Source organism: Anas acuta, chromosome Z (genome assembly GCF_963932015.1).
Source record: "Anas acuta chromosome Z, bAnaAcu1.1, whole genome shotgun sequence".
Lineage (NCBI taxonomy): Eukaryota > Metazoa > Chordata > Aves > Anseriformes > Anatidae > Anas > Anas acuta.
This window is the reverse complement of record NC_089017.1, coordinates 17,806,173-17,818,565: the sequence shown is the minus strand read 5'-3', so window position 1 is coordinate 17,818,565 and position 12,393 is coordinate 17,806,173. Positions and strand designations below refer to the sequence as shown.

At 46.9% G+C, this 12,393-nt stretch overlaps 1 protein-coding gene and 1 long non-coding RNA gene across 9 annotated transcripts in view; one reads left to right on the top strand and one right to left on the bottom strand.

Moving 5' to 3' along the window:
* Positions 1 to 1,045: 1,045 nt before the first annotated feature.
* Positions 1,046 to 8,901, bottom strand: LOC137847852 (uncharacterized). 2 transcript variants are annotated; one of them, XR_011091096.1, is made up of 3 exons: positions 8,227 to 8,901; positions 3,328 to 3,439; positions 1,046 to 1,334 (listed from the first exon to the last, which is right to left on the bottom strand). It is a non-coding gene; the product is annotated as an uncharacterized lncRNA (long non-coding RNA). The 2 variants fall into 2 exon arrangements; XR_011091097.1 differs by lacking the exon at positions 8,227 to 8,901 and adding an exon at positions 3,540 to 3,967.
* ADAMTS6 (ADAM metallopeptidase with thrombospondin type 1 motif 6) overlaps positions 7,574 to 12,393 on the top strand; it is a 153,501-nt gene continuing 148,681 nt past the window's right edge. For 3 of the 7 annotated variants that reach the window (XM_068666453.1, XM_068666454.1, XM_068666450.1), the window contains exon 1: positions 7,986 to 8,254. The gene's annotated coding sequence lies outside the window, so the exon portion shown is untranslated. Of the gene's footprint in view, positions 7,706 to 7,982; positions 8,255 to 8,907; positions 9,059 to 12,393 lie in introns of those variants that run through there. The other 4 variants (XM_068666451.1, XM_068666456.1, XM_068666455.1 and 1 more) reach the window with 4 other exon arrangements.

Below are 12,393 nucleotides of genomic sequence, written 5' to 3'. Positions count from 1 at the left end.
GGGTATCCATTCATGTGCAAAGCTGAAAATCTGGGGTAAAACAGAGAGCAAAGGTTAGCCCGCTCCCTCCCCCAGCCTTATTCAGAGAGAATCCCAATTCTGTTCCTCACCTCTGAAAGTCAGACATTGTAACGGGGGACAGAGAGCGAGAATGGTACCCGGGCCAGCTATTTGAAAATGAGAATAAAACTCTCTCTGTGTAGACTTTCAATGGCCAGGCTCTAACCCCAGGTGATTAACGGTGTCAGAGAATCACCGAATATCCTGAGTTGGGAGGGTCCCGCAAGGAGCACTGGGTTTTCATAGAGTTATGAGCCTAGGCTAGGAAAACAGGCAGTCTTACAGGGGTGGAAGTAACTGTAAATTACCTCATTTGCATTCAATTACTAAAAGGTACATGGGCACGATATAAAAATTGTACCGGCTGAACTGAGGGCATGATGATGCACAAATTTAATTAAATGATTTACGTAGACCTTTACATTACAGAGTGACAAATGCTTCATTGCACTGAAGTCCCTTGTAGCCTCATCTGATCTCTTAACAAATGCCAACCATAACTGGCTGTATCACCGTAGATAAGTGTTTTCAGGTGGGATATCTGCATCTGTGTTTGCTCTCAGTGTGTAAGCTTGATTGCCCTCCTAAATGTGCTGTTTAGTCAGGATAGCTGTAGGTGCTTACAGCTGGCTGAACTTTATACAAAGTGGCTGCACTGAAAGAGTTGTGTTAAGTATAAAATCAAATCTATCCAGAAAATCATGCAATAATTTTTATGAGAACTTACTCAATTTATTGCTAGATAACCTGATCTGCGTATGAAATTGTGCAGATCTATGCTGGATTATAGATGCAGTTGTGGATGCAATGATCTGAAAATAAAGGTTTAGCATTTTCTTCAAGCATATAGATTTTCTTAGCTATTACTCCATTTACTTAGAATACTTTCATTTTGTCTGACAAGTATCTTGATATACTCTTAAATACAAAGTTTATGAAAATAATACATAGACCTTAGTACCACTGATGGAGTTTCAGGCACTGTGGCAACACAGCATTTTTATTTATTTATGTATTTTGCTTGTTTGGTTTTTGCTCATTTGTTGTTTTTTGTTTTTTCTTTAAAAAAAAAAAAAAAAAGAGGGGGGAAAATAAGCGTTGGGGAAATTACTCTTTCAGAAGTGCAGAAGGTTGCTGCTATAATCAGCTTGAATTCAACTCAGAGTTTCCAGAGATGACCAGATGGAGGATGAGGCTGCTTTTGATCTTGGCTCACCATGTAAGTACAAACACAGGAACAAGTTGCTTTTCCCTCCTCCTTTGCCCTCAGACATCTGTGAACAACCACAAACCAACATCTTATCTCTGGATAGTCTTATGGTTATTTCATGTTAGAATGCAGAACTACAGTATATACTGTGCAAGCCTGTTGAGCCATAATATTTGCATCAAAGTAGCTTTCTGAAAGTTTTTTTAGAACAACTGAAACTCATCCTTTTTTGGTATAACTTGCCTTTCATTGCAAATCATCACTTAATGGCTATAACAGGAATAAAAGTATGTTAAACCCAGGCCATATTTCAATTCACAGTTTGTATATTGCAGATAGACTTGCAACTAAGAAATATAAGCTCTTGACTTCTTAGAACCAAATTTTATTTTTGTGTTTTTTAATTGATGGCTGATTTGCCACCAAAATATGAAAAAGACATTTTTCAGACGCTGGAAAATTTATGTTGTGACCTCTGAGCTTCTACTGAAAGTTCTTTATTTTAGTTTTAGCTTTAAAACACAACAATAAGCTTTTACAAAACGAAAATTCAAGATACATGTAAGACTGAGAGCATTTCAAGAATATTTAGAGGAATATCAGAAGATTCATAGCACTAAGTCCTATCAAAGTTTAATATACATTTTTAAGCATCATGGTATTTGCTTTTGCTCCCAGATTTTTTATAGGTAGCCAAGGATTTTGACAGGTTCATTTAACAAATGGTTGTGGTCACTATAGGGGAGAGAGTAACTGTTCTTTTGGGGGACTTATTTTGTTCTTTTGGGGGGATATTTTTATTAGTGCTCCTTCATGTGAAATCACTGCTGTCACGGCAGAGCAGCAAAACACAATATATGGATGTTCCTTTGCTGCCTCAGTGTGAAGTCCAACAGTGCAGTGGATGCCTGATAACACCAGTGGACTCCTTTGAAAACTGATGGAAAGGTATTTAAAGTTCAGCCACTTAAAATTTGTACTGAAGAAGCTGAAGGATATTCTTAACATAAAAATGGCTACTGGGCCATATCTAAAATTCATCTGCTTAGGGAGTCATACCCAAAATTCATTTGCTTTTGGAGGTCAGAACCCTTGCTGCTGTGAAAACCACCCTCATACAAAGCCAGCCAAACCTAAATAAGGTGTAAAAGCAAAATAGTGGACTTTTTAAGGGGGCTGTAATAACACCCTTTGAGAAGGAATGTCCTCGCTAATCAAGGTAATGACAGTGTTGTGATAATCCTATATGAAAATGAACATAGAAGTTACTTGTGAGGTAGGAAGAAAGGAATGGAAAAGATTCTTACTACATTCACCTAACACTTCACTGTGTTCACAAATTGCCTTTGCATTTTTGGGGGGATACCGAAGAGTTACCAGAATAGAGGTGTGTATTAACCCTTGTTTTCAATTCTTCCTTGAACCATTGGCTTAACAGCTTTTATTAAAGGTAGTTTCATTTATAAACTGTTACAAGACACTATGGTAGAATGAATGCCAAAAAGCTATCTAAATTAGACAAAAACTGTAATCTGTGTCCAAAGCAGTATGCACTGTATGCTCTAGAGTCTTTAATAAATCTTCTCCAGCTATACCGTCCAGGAATATGGAAAGTCCAATTCTTTCCATTCAAAATAAATCCACACTCATTTCACAATCCAGTTTTACAATCTCGGACATTAGTGTATGTGTCCATGCATTTATACGAAGTGTACCAAGAAATGGAGAATCACCACATATTTCAGCAGATGCTAAATGAGCAGTCTGCGATGCTTGTCATTACGAGTTCTGTAACCTTCCTCCAGTTCAGAAACTAAACAAATCACCCAGCTTCTTAGACCAAGGTGCCTAATTCTGCATGGGCTGTCATTCCTAGAGCCGAGTGCCAGACTGCAAAACGCTGCAGTGCTCTGCATGCTGATAGCCAAGTCTTGTGAGTTAGTTCCAGGTTTTTCATTCTAAAATCAAAGTAACCAAATTCTTACATTTTTGCTAAGAATTTATGCATAGCTTATATATGTTTCTGTATACATTAATCTTTGAGGAATACCATTTACCTGATTTTTCCATAGAGATTTTCCATAGACATTGTCCACACATTGTACAATTTGTCTCAACTTTGTCCTCTGTAATTCTCACAGATTGTTGAGATTTTATGAACAATTTTATCTGGAAATAGGAAAATAACAGAACAATAAAATATATACATAGAAAAATTATTATGTGTATAGCTGGAAAATGCTCCATTTAACAAACCGTTTATGCCTACCAGGCTAATCTTTTTGGTATCTCTCTCTTGATGAGGAAATCTGGAAAGAGACAAAATGGAAAAATATACTCTCTCTTTGAAAGAAAACAACTGTCTTATCTGAGTTCTGTGTTCTTTTCTGCTAACTGCAATTCCTGTTCTTTTGTGGAACTTTATTATTTTTTTTTTCTGTGCTTTCTACTTTAATTGTATCAGGAATAGGATCAGGCCCATCTATTTGCCTGGAAAATTTGAAGCAAATATCCATTCTGCTAAACAGATTCCCTAATCAGCTTGAGCTTCATTTTAGGTTTATTATAGAGAGAGTTAATCATACCACTCCTGCTGCCCACCCCCTCCATGTTTTGAGCGAGCCCTGAGTGTACCCTCACCACATTCACATCTGATCTTCTCTCTGCTCTGCCTCACTTGTGTTCTGTCACAGAGGAGGCTGCCCAGGACCTGCTGGGGGATGCCAAGCTTACATGAACTCAGTTTTCCAGTTTTATTTCCAAATCTTACACTAAAATAATCAGGTTATTCAGGTTCACAGGTTCTTGTAGAATTAAGAAGGCTCTGGTGACAGTAAGCCCCTATCAGCATAACACAAACAGCTGCTCCCAGGGAGCATCCTAGAAAAGGATGGTCTACCATCTTGCCTTTAGTGAGGTTCTTCATATTTAAATGAAGATATTCTTGGCAACATCCGCATTGTTGGGCAGAAGGATCCTCAAGGCCATACTTGAAACAAAATTAATTGCTGTGAATTTTGTTTTAGAGGGCCATCAAGGACAGCTCAGCTCAAAAGGGGTGCATTTTTCCAATTGAAAGGACACTTTGATATGCATTCTCTCTTTCCTTGGCACACTGAAATACAGCCAGGCACAATAGCCTTTGCCTCTCTTGCATGAAGAGTGATTGTTTTTGGGCTGAACACCTCTTCCTGCAAAGGCAGATGAGATTTGTAAGCAAACTGAATTCAGGCTTTTTGATACTGGGTCTCAGCAGCATTATTATCTTCAAGCAACACTGTGATCTTTTAGTTCGGGGGACTGAAAATGAAGCCCTTATGTACATGAAGCCCTTATGTACTGCTTTTCTCCCCATAAACGCAGATAAACCACAGGACCTATATATAGCACAGGTAAATGCAAGGTTATTGTGCACTTTTTTTTTTTTGACTGCGTGATCAACTATATTTTAGCAAGCATGTCACCTTCTCTACCTCACACATCAAGACTTTTTCAACCAAACTTGAATTCAAAAAGCCATCTGAAGTTATTCAGTTAAGAAGTATACTAGGTTATGGATATGTCTAAATTAAGGAGCCTGGATGAAGTATGAGCTCATCTACTTGTGTAACCATATTTACATGGTGGTAGAAGTTATGTACAATACAATGGGAAGATATGTAGGTTGTCAATATTGTCCTATTAGCTTCTCCAAAGGCAGCAGTAGCTTGCTGTCCAGCTCTGGAGGAGACTTGTAATCTAATTTGAGGTAGGAGGTAGCCATACTGAGGAGAAAAGCAAAGAAATGAGAAATCTGACAGATTTGCTATGTGTTCTAAAAGCCACACTCCAGTTTTTCCCAGCCCTGACAAAGGAATAGTAAGATAATTATTTTCTGATTCCTTACATGGAATTTACCAGATCAGGAATCGGTCAGTACAGAACTGGTGTCATTTATTCTGTTATACTGAATTTAAAAAAATGATTGTTCTTTCCCCAAGCACTGCTGGGATATTTCTGAACATGATAGGTTATGACACTTGAGTCTTCAGTGACCAGATGAAGATACATGTTGGAGAAAACATATTTTCAAGCGCGTCTATCCAAGCATATAGGGAATGAGAAACTCATCTTACAGAACTACACTGCGCAGAAAAAACTTGTAGCTTTCTCTTCCATATTTAATAGAGTTAATAGCAAGATTCCTGGAATCCACCCCAAATACCTCTGAGTATATCTAGCAATGTTAAATTGAAGTTTAATGTAAATACTTATTTAAACAAAGAAGTGTGCTTGCCAATCTTATCAGCTGTTGACTGACATGCTAAAGGATTTGAAGGCCTAAAGTTGAGAGTGCTCAGTGCTTGAGCTAGCTACTTCGCTGGTCAGCAAGGACTAACAAACACGTTAAGACATGGAGTAATATCCTCTGTGCTCAATAAATCTGTAATCCTTTCTAGAGCCTTTGAGACACAGAATGGCTTGCACATATTATCAAAATTCATAGTAGAGTTCCTATCTCTGCTATTTGACAGTTTTAGAAAGACTTCTACTTCCAGCGAAGAAAAAATACTAAGAATCTGCATATGACTTTCTGTGCGAGTTACTTTTTCAAAAAATTGCCGATAATCAAAAACATATGGGTATTATTCTAGCTGATGAGACAAAAATAAAAGTCATCAAACAACCTCGCTATTTTTATCTGAACCAGGCTCACTCTGAAAAAAAAAATAATACGCAAAAGGCAAAAAAGGTAAGTCAAAATGTATTGGGAATTCTGTCAGAAATTCTAATTATAGATGGTCAGGAAATTTTTAACTGCAGCCAAAGCTTTTCCTGGTAATATACCAGTTTTGACAAAATTGCTATTGGAAACATTTCCTCAGCTCCAGCAGTGGGTGTAGGCAAGAAAATTTAGTTGTCTGGGACAGGGAATAAATAACTTGTTGGTCTGAGCAAGCAGCTGGGTTTTGCAGAGCCCAAATCTTTGATTTAGAGCAGGGAGTTGAACCCGCCCGAGTGCCCTAGCCAGACAGTGCCGAGCTGCCTTTCTTTTTAGCTTGATGAGTATTTAATCAGCCATAGGTCGTGGATGGGCTCCAGGCAGGGGGAGCCCCCTGCCAGGCAGCATTCCCCACCCCGCCTGAGGCAGGTCCTGATCCGCGGGCAGGGCTCCCACCGCGCAGGAGGCAGCTGGCCCACGCGCGGCTCTGCTCAAAACGTTATCTCTGGGGAAAAAGGTCGCCTTATAAATGACAAAAACCACCACAGGCGAGGGTTTCAGGGGGGGACACGACCGGGGGGCGCCGGCACAAGCAGCAGCAGCCGCCGCCTCAGCGGCCGGCGCGAGATGGCGCCGTCGGCCCGAGCAACGCCTGACGGGGCGCAGCCCCCGCGCACGGCGCCGGCTGCGGGGACCCGGGTTCGAGTCCCGCGGCCGCCACGCAGCGCGGCTGGGCTCGGCGTCTTGCCGGCCGTTATTTAACGTTCCTTTCACTTCGCTGAAGCCCTAACGGTAACGTGCCTAACGGCCGGCGGGTAACGGCTGAGTGAACCCGGCGGGGGATGCCAGCGGGGCTGGTGACAGGCGCGAGCGGAGAGTCCGCGCGGCGGCTTGCGGTGACCCCGCCGGAGCCAGCGCTGGAAGGAAATTCCCCCATTTACAGGCAGAATCGCCAATTCCGCCACGCCGCCTGGCGCTGCCCCGGCGGTGGGTGGCCGCACGGCTCGGCCGTAGGGTCACCGGGGGGATCACACGCCGCCTGCCTCCGGCACGGGACCGCAGCGAGCGCCCAGTTTGGGAAACGTGTTAGCAAAGAGCCTGAAACCTGAGGTGCAGGAAGGGCTTTATTTATTAAATATTATTTATTTATTTAGGGTTACCGGGGGGCTGCCCGGCTCTCTGTCCCCTCAGCGCCTCCCCCGGTGCCACCACCGGGCTCCTCGCGGCAAGCGAAAGCGAAAGCGCTGCACACCGGCCGCCTTCCTCTGCAAGCGGCGGGTTGCTTAATGCCGTTACTTCGAATGGAACCCACGGGAATAAATAAATAATAAATAAATAAAAATACAGCGGCTGCAGACCTCCGCCGGCATCCCCCGCGCCTCTCCGGGAAGCGGATGGACGTGCAGGCGGCCCGCCCTGCCCGCTGCCCCCTCGCCTCCCCACACACGCGGGTGGCGGCGGCCCCGTTATCGCCCCCTCACCCCCCCCCCCCCCCCAGCGTCCCGCTGTTTCCCGTTACCCCGACTGTACCCCCGCCGCCCCCCCCCAGCCTCCCTCCCCGAGTCCCCGCCGCCACGTGACGGGGCGCGCATGCGCGGGCGCGGCGCCGGAGCCGGGGCACATCTGCAGGCTGACGTCAGCGTGCTCCGCGCCGTCCCCCGGGCGAGGCTGCCAAAGGCTCCCCCGCCGCCGCCGCCGCGCTCGGCTTGGCCGGGGGCCGGCAGCGAGAGGAGGTCTGGGGCTACTTCAGCCGAGCTTTCCCGAGCCCTTCCTGCTCTGCCTGCCTCCCCCCCGCTCCCCCTCCTCCTCCTCCTCCTCCTCCTCTTCCCTCCTCCTCCCTCCCTCCTTCTCTCCCCCCTCCGCGCTGTCTCCCCCCGCCCCCCCACTCACGGTATTCACATGGTATTTTGCACAGAGGAGGCTGCTCGAGAGGAGGGCACCCACCCCCACCCCAATATAAGCCTGTTTTTCCTTCCTTCCTCCCCCCCCCCCTCCACCTCCCACCCCCCCACCCACCCACCCCCCCGCTCCTCGTTGGAAAGACAAAATGTGCAGGGTGATAGGTTGGGTGAATTGATGGCATCCTTCCTCCTGCCAAGTCGGTCCGTTTTCTAAAAAAAAAAAAACCCTTTTAGGAAGGCTAGAGAATTTGATTCTGTTGGAGAATATAACCCCGGTGGTTGCTTGCTCAGAGGGGAAAAGCAGAGAGGAATACGGGAACCGTCCTGTGCAATCTCTATTGTTTGAAACTTACTTTATATCAGAAATTGAAGATGAGAACGGTAAGGAAGATTTCGCGCTATTCAATGAAACTTTTGCTTTTCTCGTGTCCCGAGTAATGGTGCGTGCAGGGCTTCGGGGAGCGGGGGGAGCTTTATCTTGCATTAGGCGAGGTGGATTTGGAGTAATTTCAGAGAGAAACCTTTGAGGATGGGGGAAGGGGGTGCGAGGATTTTTCGACCGAGACGAGCAGCGATTTGTGCACTGCGGTCTCGAGCCGTGCAACTTTTTTTCCACTCCTGCTCCCTTTTTTCCATCTTCTCCGACTTCCATACTAAACCGGCGGCCGACGGGGGAAGAAGAGGAAAAACAACAACAAAACAAATCCCCAAACCAAAAACCAGATGCAGACCAAAGCAGCAGCAACCCCCCCCCCCTCCCTCCCTTTCTCCGTCCCGTCCCTCCTTCCCTCCCTCCCTCCCTCCCTCCGCAGCCCAGGACAGCTCGGGGCTGCTCGCAGCCCGGGCAGCCCGGCGTTTGGGGCGGCCGGAGCCCGTCCCGGGGCCGTCCCGGGGCCGTGCCGGGGCGCAGGAGCCCGGGCTGGGCTGGGCTGGGCTGGGCTCAGCGCCGTCCCGCAGCCCCGCCGCTCGCCGGGCTCGTCAGGAAGATGGAAGCGTGTGGTTTTGATTTACTTCGGGCCGCCTGGGAATTGCCAGACTCTTAACCCCGCGGAGCCGCGCTTTTTTTTTTTTTCCCTTTTTTTTTTTCCCCTCTTTTTTTCTATTTTTTTTTTTTTTTTTTAATCGGAGTACGTCTGCCTGCGCAGCGGCCCCGGGGTTCAAAGGGACATTGTTTGGTGGGGGGAGGTAAGTGGGCTCTCGCTGCCCGGCGGTGTGTGTGCGGGTTTTGTCTTCGCTAATTTCTTTCATTGTTGTACAAGAGGAGAGAGAGAGAGAGGGAGAGGGAGGGAGAGAGTCAGACTCTTGTTTTTATTTGGGCTGCCGGTGCAACGCGTTTGGGCCAAACGCCAAGTGTCTGGGTCACACGCGTTTTATCCAAATAGATTTAGCGCTGCTGTCTGGAAATGGGCTGCTGAAAGTTAACTTTAGGATCAGCTCCACCGCAGCAACCAGACTCTTCCCTCCCGTCTCCCTGGGGAGGAGGGCTCTCTCTCTCTTTTTTTTTTTTTCTTTCTCCCTCTCCTCTCTCCTTTCTTTCTTTATTCATTTTTTTTCCCTTTTCATTCCTTCCCCTTCTGAATCCGCTTGGAGGGATGCGTGTCTGGTGACCTCCAGCTTGCTTCAACGCCAGCACTTCCCGCTGAGCCGCTCTTGTGAAGGGCTCGTGTGCGCGGACGCGTGTGCAAGACGGCAGGGGCTGTGCGTGCACACTCACACACGCTCACACTCCCTCACACACACACTCCTCGAGCCCCGGGCGTGCTCTCCGTGCCTCTTTGTATCTCTCGCCCCCAGGGCGACACTGACAGCGGACCCCGGCTGTGCGTGTGCGCGCTCCTCTCCCCGCTTTCTCCTCTCCGCGGGGCAGAACGAGCCCCCCCCGGCTCTCCCACCTGCCCCCAGCCCGGGGGGCTCTGCTGATCCCCGGCCCCGATACCTGCCACGGCACCCGGCTGCCTGACCCCTTCCCTTCCCCTCCTTCCCCTCCCCTCCTCTCCCCATCGCCGTAGCAACCGCTCGTACCACCGGCGGGCCGCCCGTCAGGGGCGGCGGGCGCTGGGCCCCGCGGCGCGGCCGTCGCCCGGGGGAGGGAGGGAGCGGGGAGGGGGCTCCCCCCGGTCTCTCCCCCCGGTCTCTCCCCCCGGTCGCTCCCCTCCTCCCGGTCCCCGCTGTGCCGCCGGGGCTTGGAGGCGTGTGGAAGGCGTCGGGAGAGCCCGCCGCCGGCAGCCCGTGTGGCGGTGCTCCGCCCGGCGCGGCGGGGAGCTGTCGCTTGGCGGCTTGCCGGCCGTCAGGCTTGAGCCGGGGCCAGTCGAGGGGACGCTCCGGGTGCCCCGGGCGCCTTCGCCGCCTCCCTGCTCACCGCCGAGGTGGCCCGCGGTCATCCGCATCCTGCCCCAGAGCCTCCCTCGCTGTGTTCACGGGCCCCCTTCTTCAAGTTGTTTTCTTTTTTTTTTCTTTTAATCCTCGTTGAGTCTTGGTGAGCAGGAGCCTCCGGGCACTGCCACAAGTGCCTCTGCAGAAATCCCACTGCACAGTACCACTTGTGGCACCAGCATTCTGGGTTTAGAAACCCAGAATGGGTTTTTCTTTGCTGCCTGGCAGTACTGGTGTAATTGAGCAGGAACTGTACCTTCAGGTAAACGTTAGGGAGCCGTACCTGTACCTGCTTTACCTGAGGGAGATGTAGTTCAGCAGTGAGGCAGAGGACATGCTTCTCACTGTTAGTTAGTTTAGTGCTGATGACACGAGTCATCTTGATGACCACAATAAAACTGCAAAGCTGAAAATACATCTCATAGGTAGGAAGATGCTGCAGGTGTAGATGCTGGTCACTTCATAGTGTCAGTACTCCATTTGGAGTTACCTGACTGCTCTATTCCTCCACATCCATTCCAGTTTCTTAATCCAGAGCCTTAATACAGCTGCATCTGCCCTCTTTGTATTCAGTGCACAAGCCAGATACAATACTTTTGGAAAGGAGGTTAAAAGTTCTACTGAAACTTCCAGCAAGCTTTATGTCCTCTTATGTGAGGACCAAGGCTTAGAATGAGGGACACCATTTTGCACAGACCCCTGAAAGAATATGGGACACAGGTGATGCTTGCGTGCTGTCAGCCAAGTGGCAGCTAAGTACTGGGCACCATAGTTTCCTTCTGGTATTCAGAGCTACTGAGCTCCCTAGGCACCACAATTTCAGATATCTTAATGCTTGGGTAATTTATTATCAGCCTAACAGGCTGAACGTGAGCTCCCCATTGTGATTTTTTTTGGCTAAGTAAAAGCTGTGAGGCAGTGTTGTCTCTATATATGGCAGTATGGAGCCATTGCTGGACTACTGTCCAGTTCTGGTGTCTGTGCATGAAAAGAGATGCTGACAAATTGGAAAGGACTCAGAAAAACAAAACAAAAAAAACCACCACAACTGTAGAAATAATTAGGCATCTGGAAACTGTATTGCATAGTGAGGTAAACTGAGTAGGTTGAGCTGCTTATCAGGGAGTGTCAAGAGTTGATTGTATCAGACTATAACTGTCCGTGCAAGGAGAAAAAAGCTCATTAGCAGACATGTAAAGCAAGATGCAGTGGAATTTGAAACTGGATGTTCTCAGGTTGGAAGTAAGGCATATTCTTTAATGTACTAATGTAGCTGACGAATATGGGATTGATTATGTCTCTTCAAAAAAGGCTGAAAGCTGTAATTAAATATTAGCTAGAAAATAAAGGTTTTACGTGGAAGGCCAGATCAGAGATCATATTAACATCCTCTAAGGCCTTGCCTTATGTGAATGGCATCACTAAATTCTTTTGCTTCCTCAGGAAAAAAAAAAAATATTTCTAAGTACAAACTATGCTTGTAAAGTATATTTTATTCCCCCTACAAACCTGATTAAATCGTGTGTGCTGTCTTGGAAAAAATGTTAAAAATAGGCATTGGAATGGTCAGGTTGTTTACTGGTAACAGGTACATCTCAAATTGGCTAAGAAGTTTCCTGATATTCACTGTGATGTTAGTAAATGGGATTTGCGTGATGTTGACTTTTCTCAAGGTGACATACAACTCTTCAACCTTTACAAATTATCCATGGACTTCAGGGGAATTTCCTGTCTGAATGAGCATTGTAAATCTCTCCCAGAATTTTAGAAAGGCAAATTCATCTGGTGCACGTATAAGTGACTGTGTACACTTTTGGTAATGTGTTTTTAAACGGTTTTCCCTTCTCAGGTGTTCTGTTTCTGTTCTGCCTGCTTCTGCAGAGTTTGCTCTATGCACAGGTGTGCTAAGAGTGCTTAAGAGGACTGATTATTACCAGCTGACAGAACACATGGTTTCATGTCCCATGTTACTGGACTGTTAGGTGGCTGCAGAGACCTTCCATTTAATCCCTGGCCACAGCTAGAGCTGCTTTTCGGTATTATTGCAAGAGTGTTTTAAATGGGGCTAGGGAGGGCAAATAAAGCATTTTTCTCCCAATCCCATGACCCGCAAAATGAAAATAAGAATATATTCTGCTATATCCAAC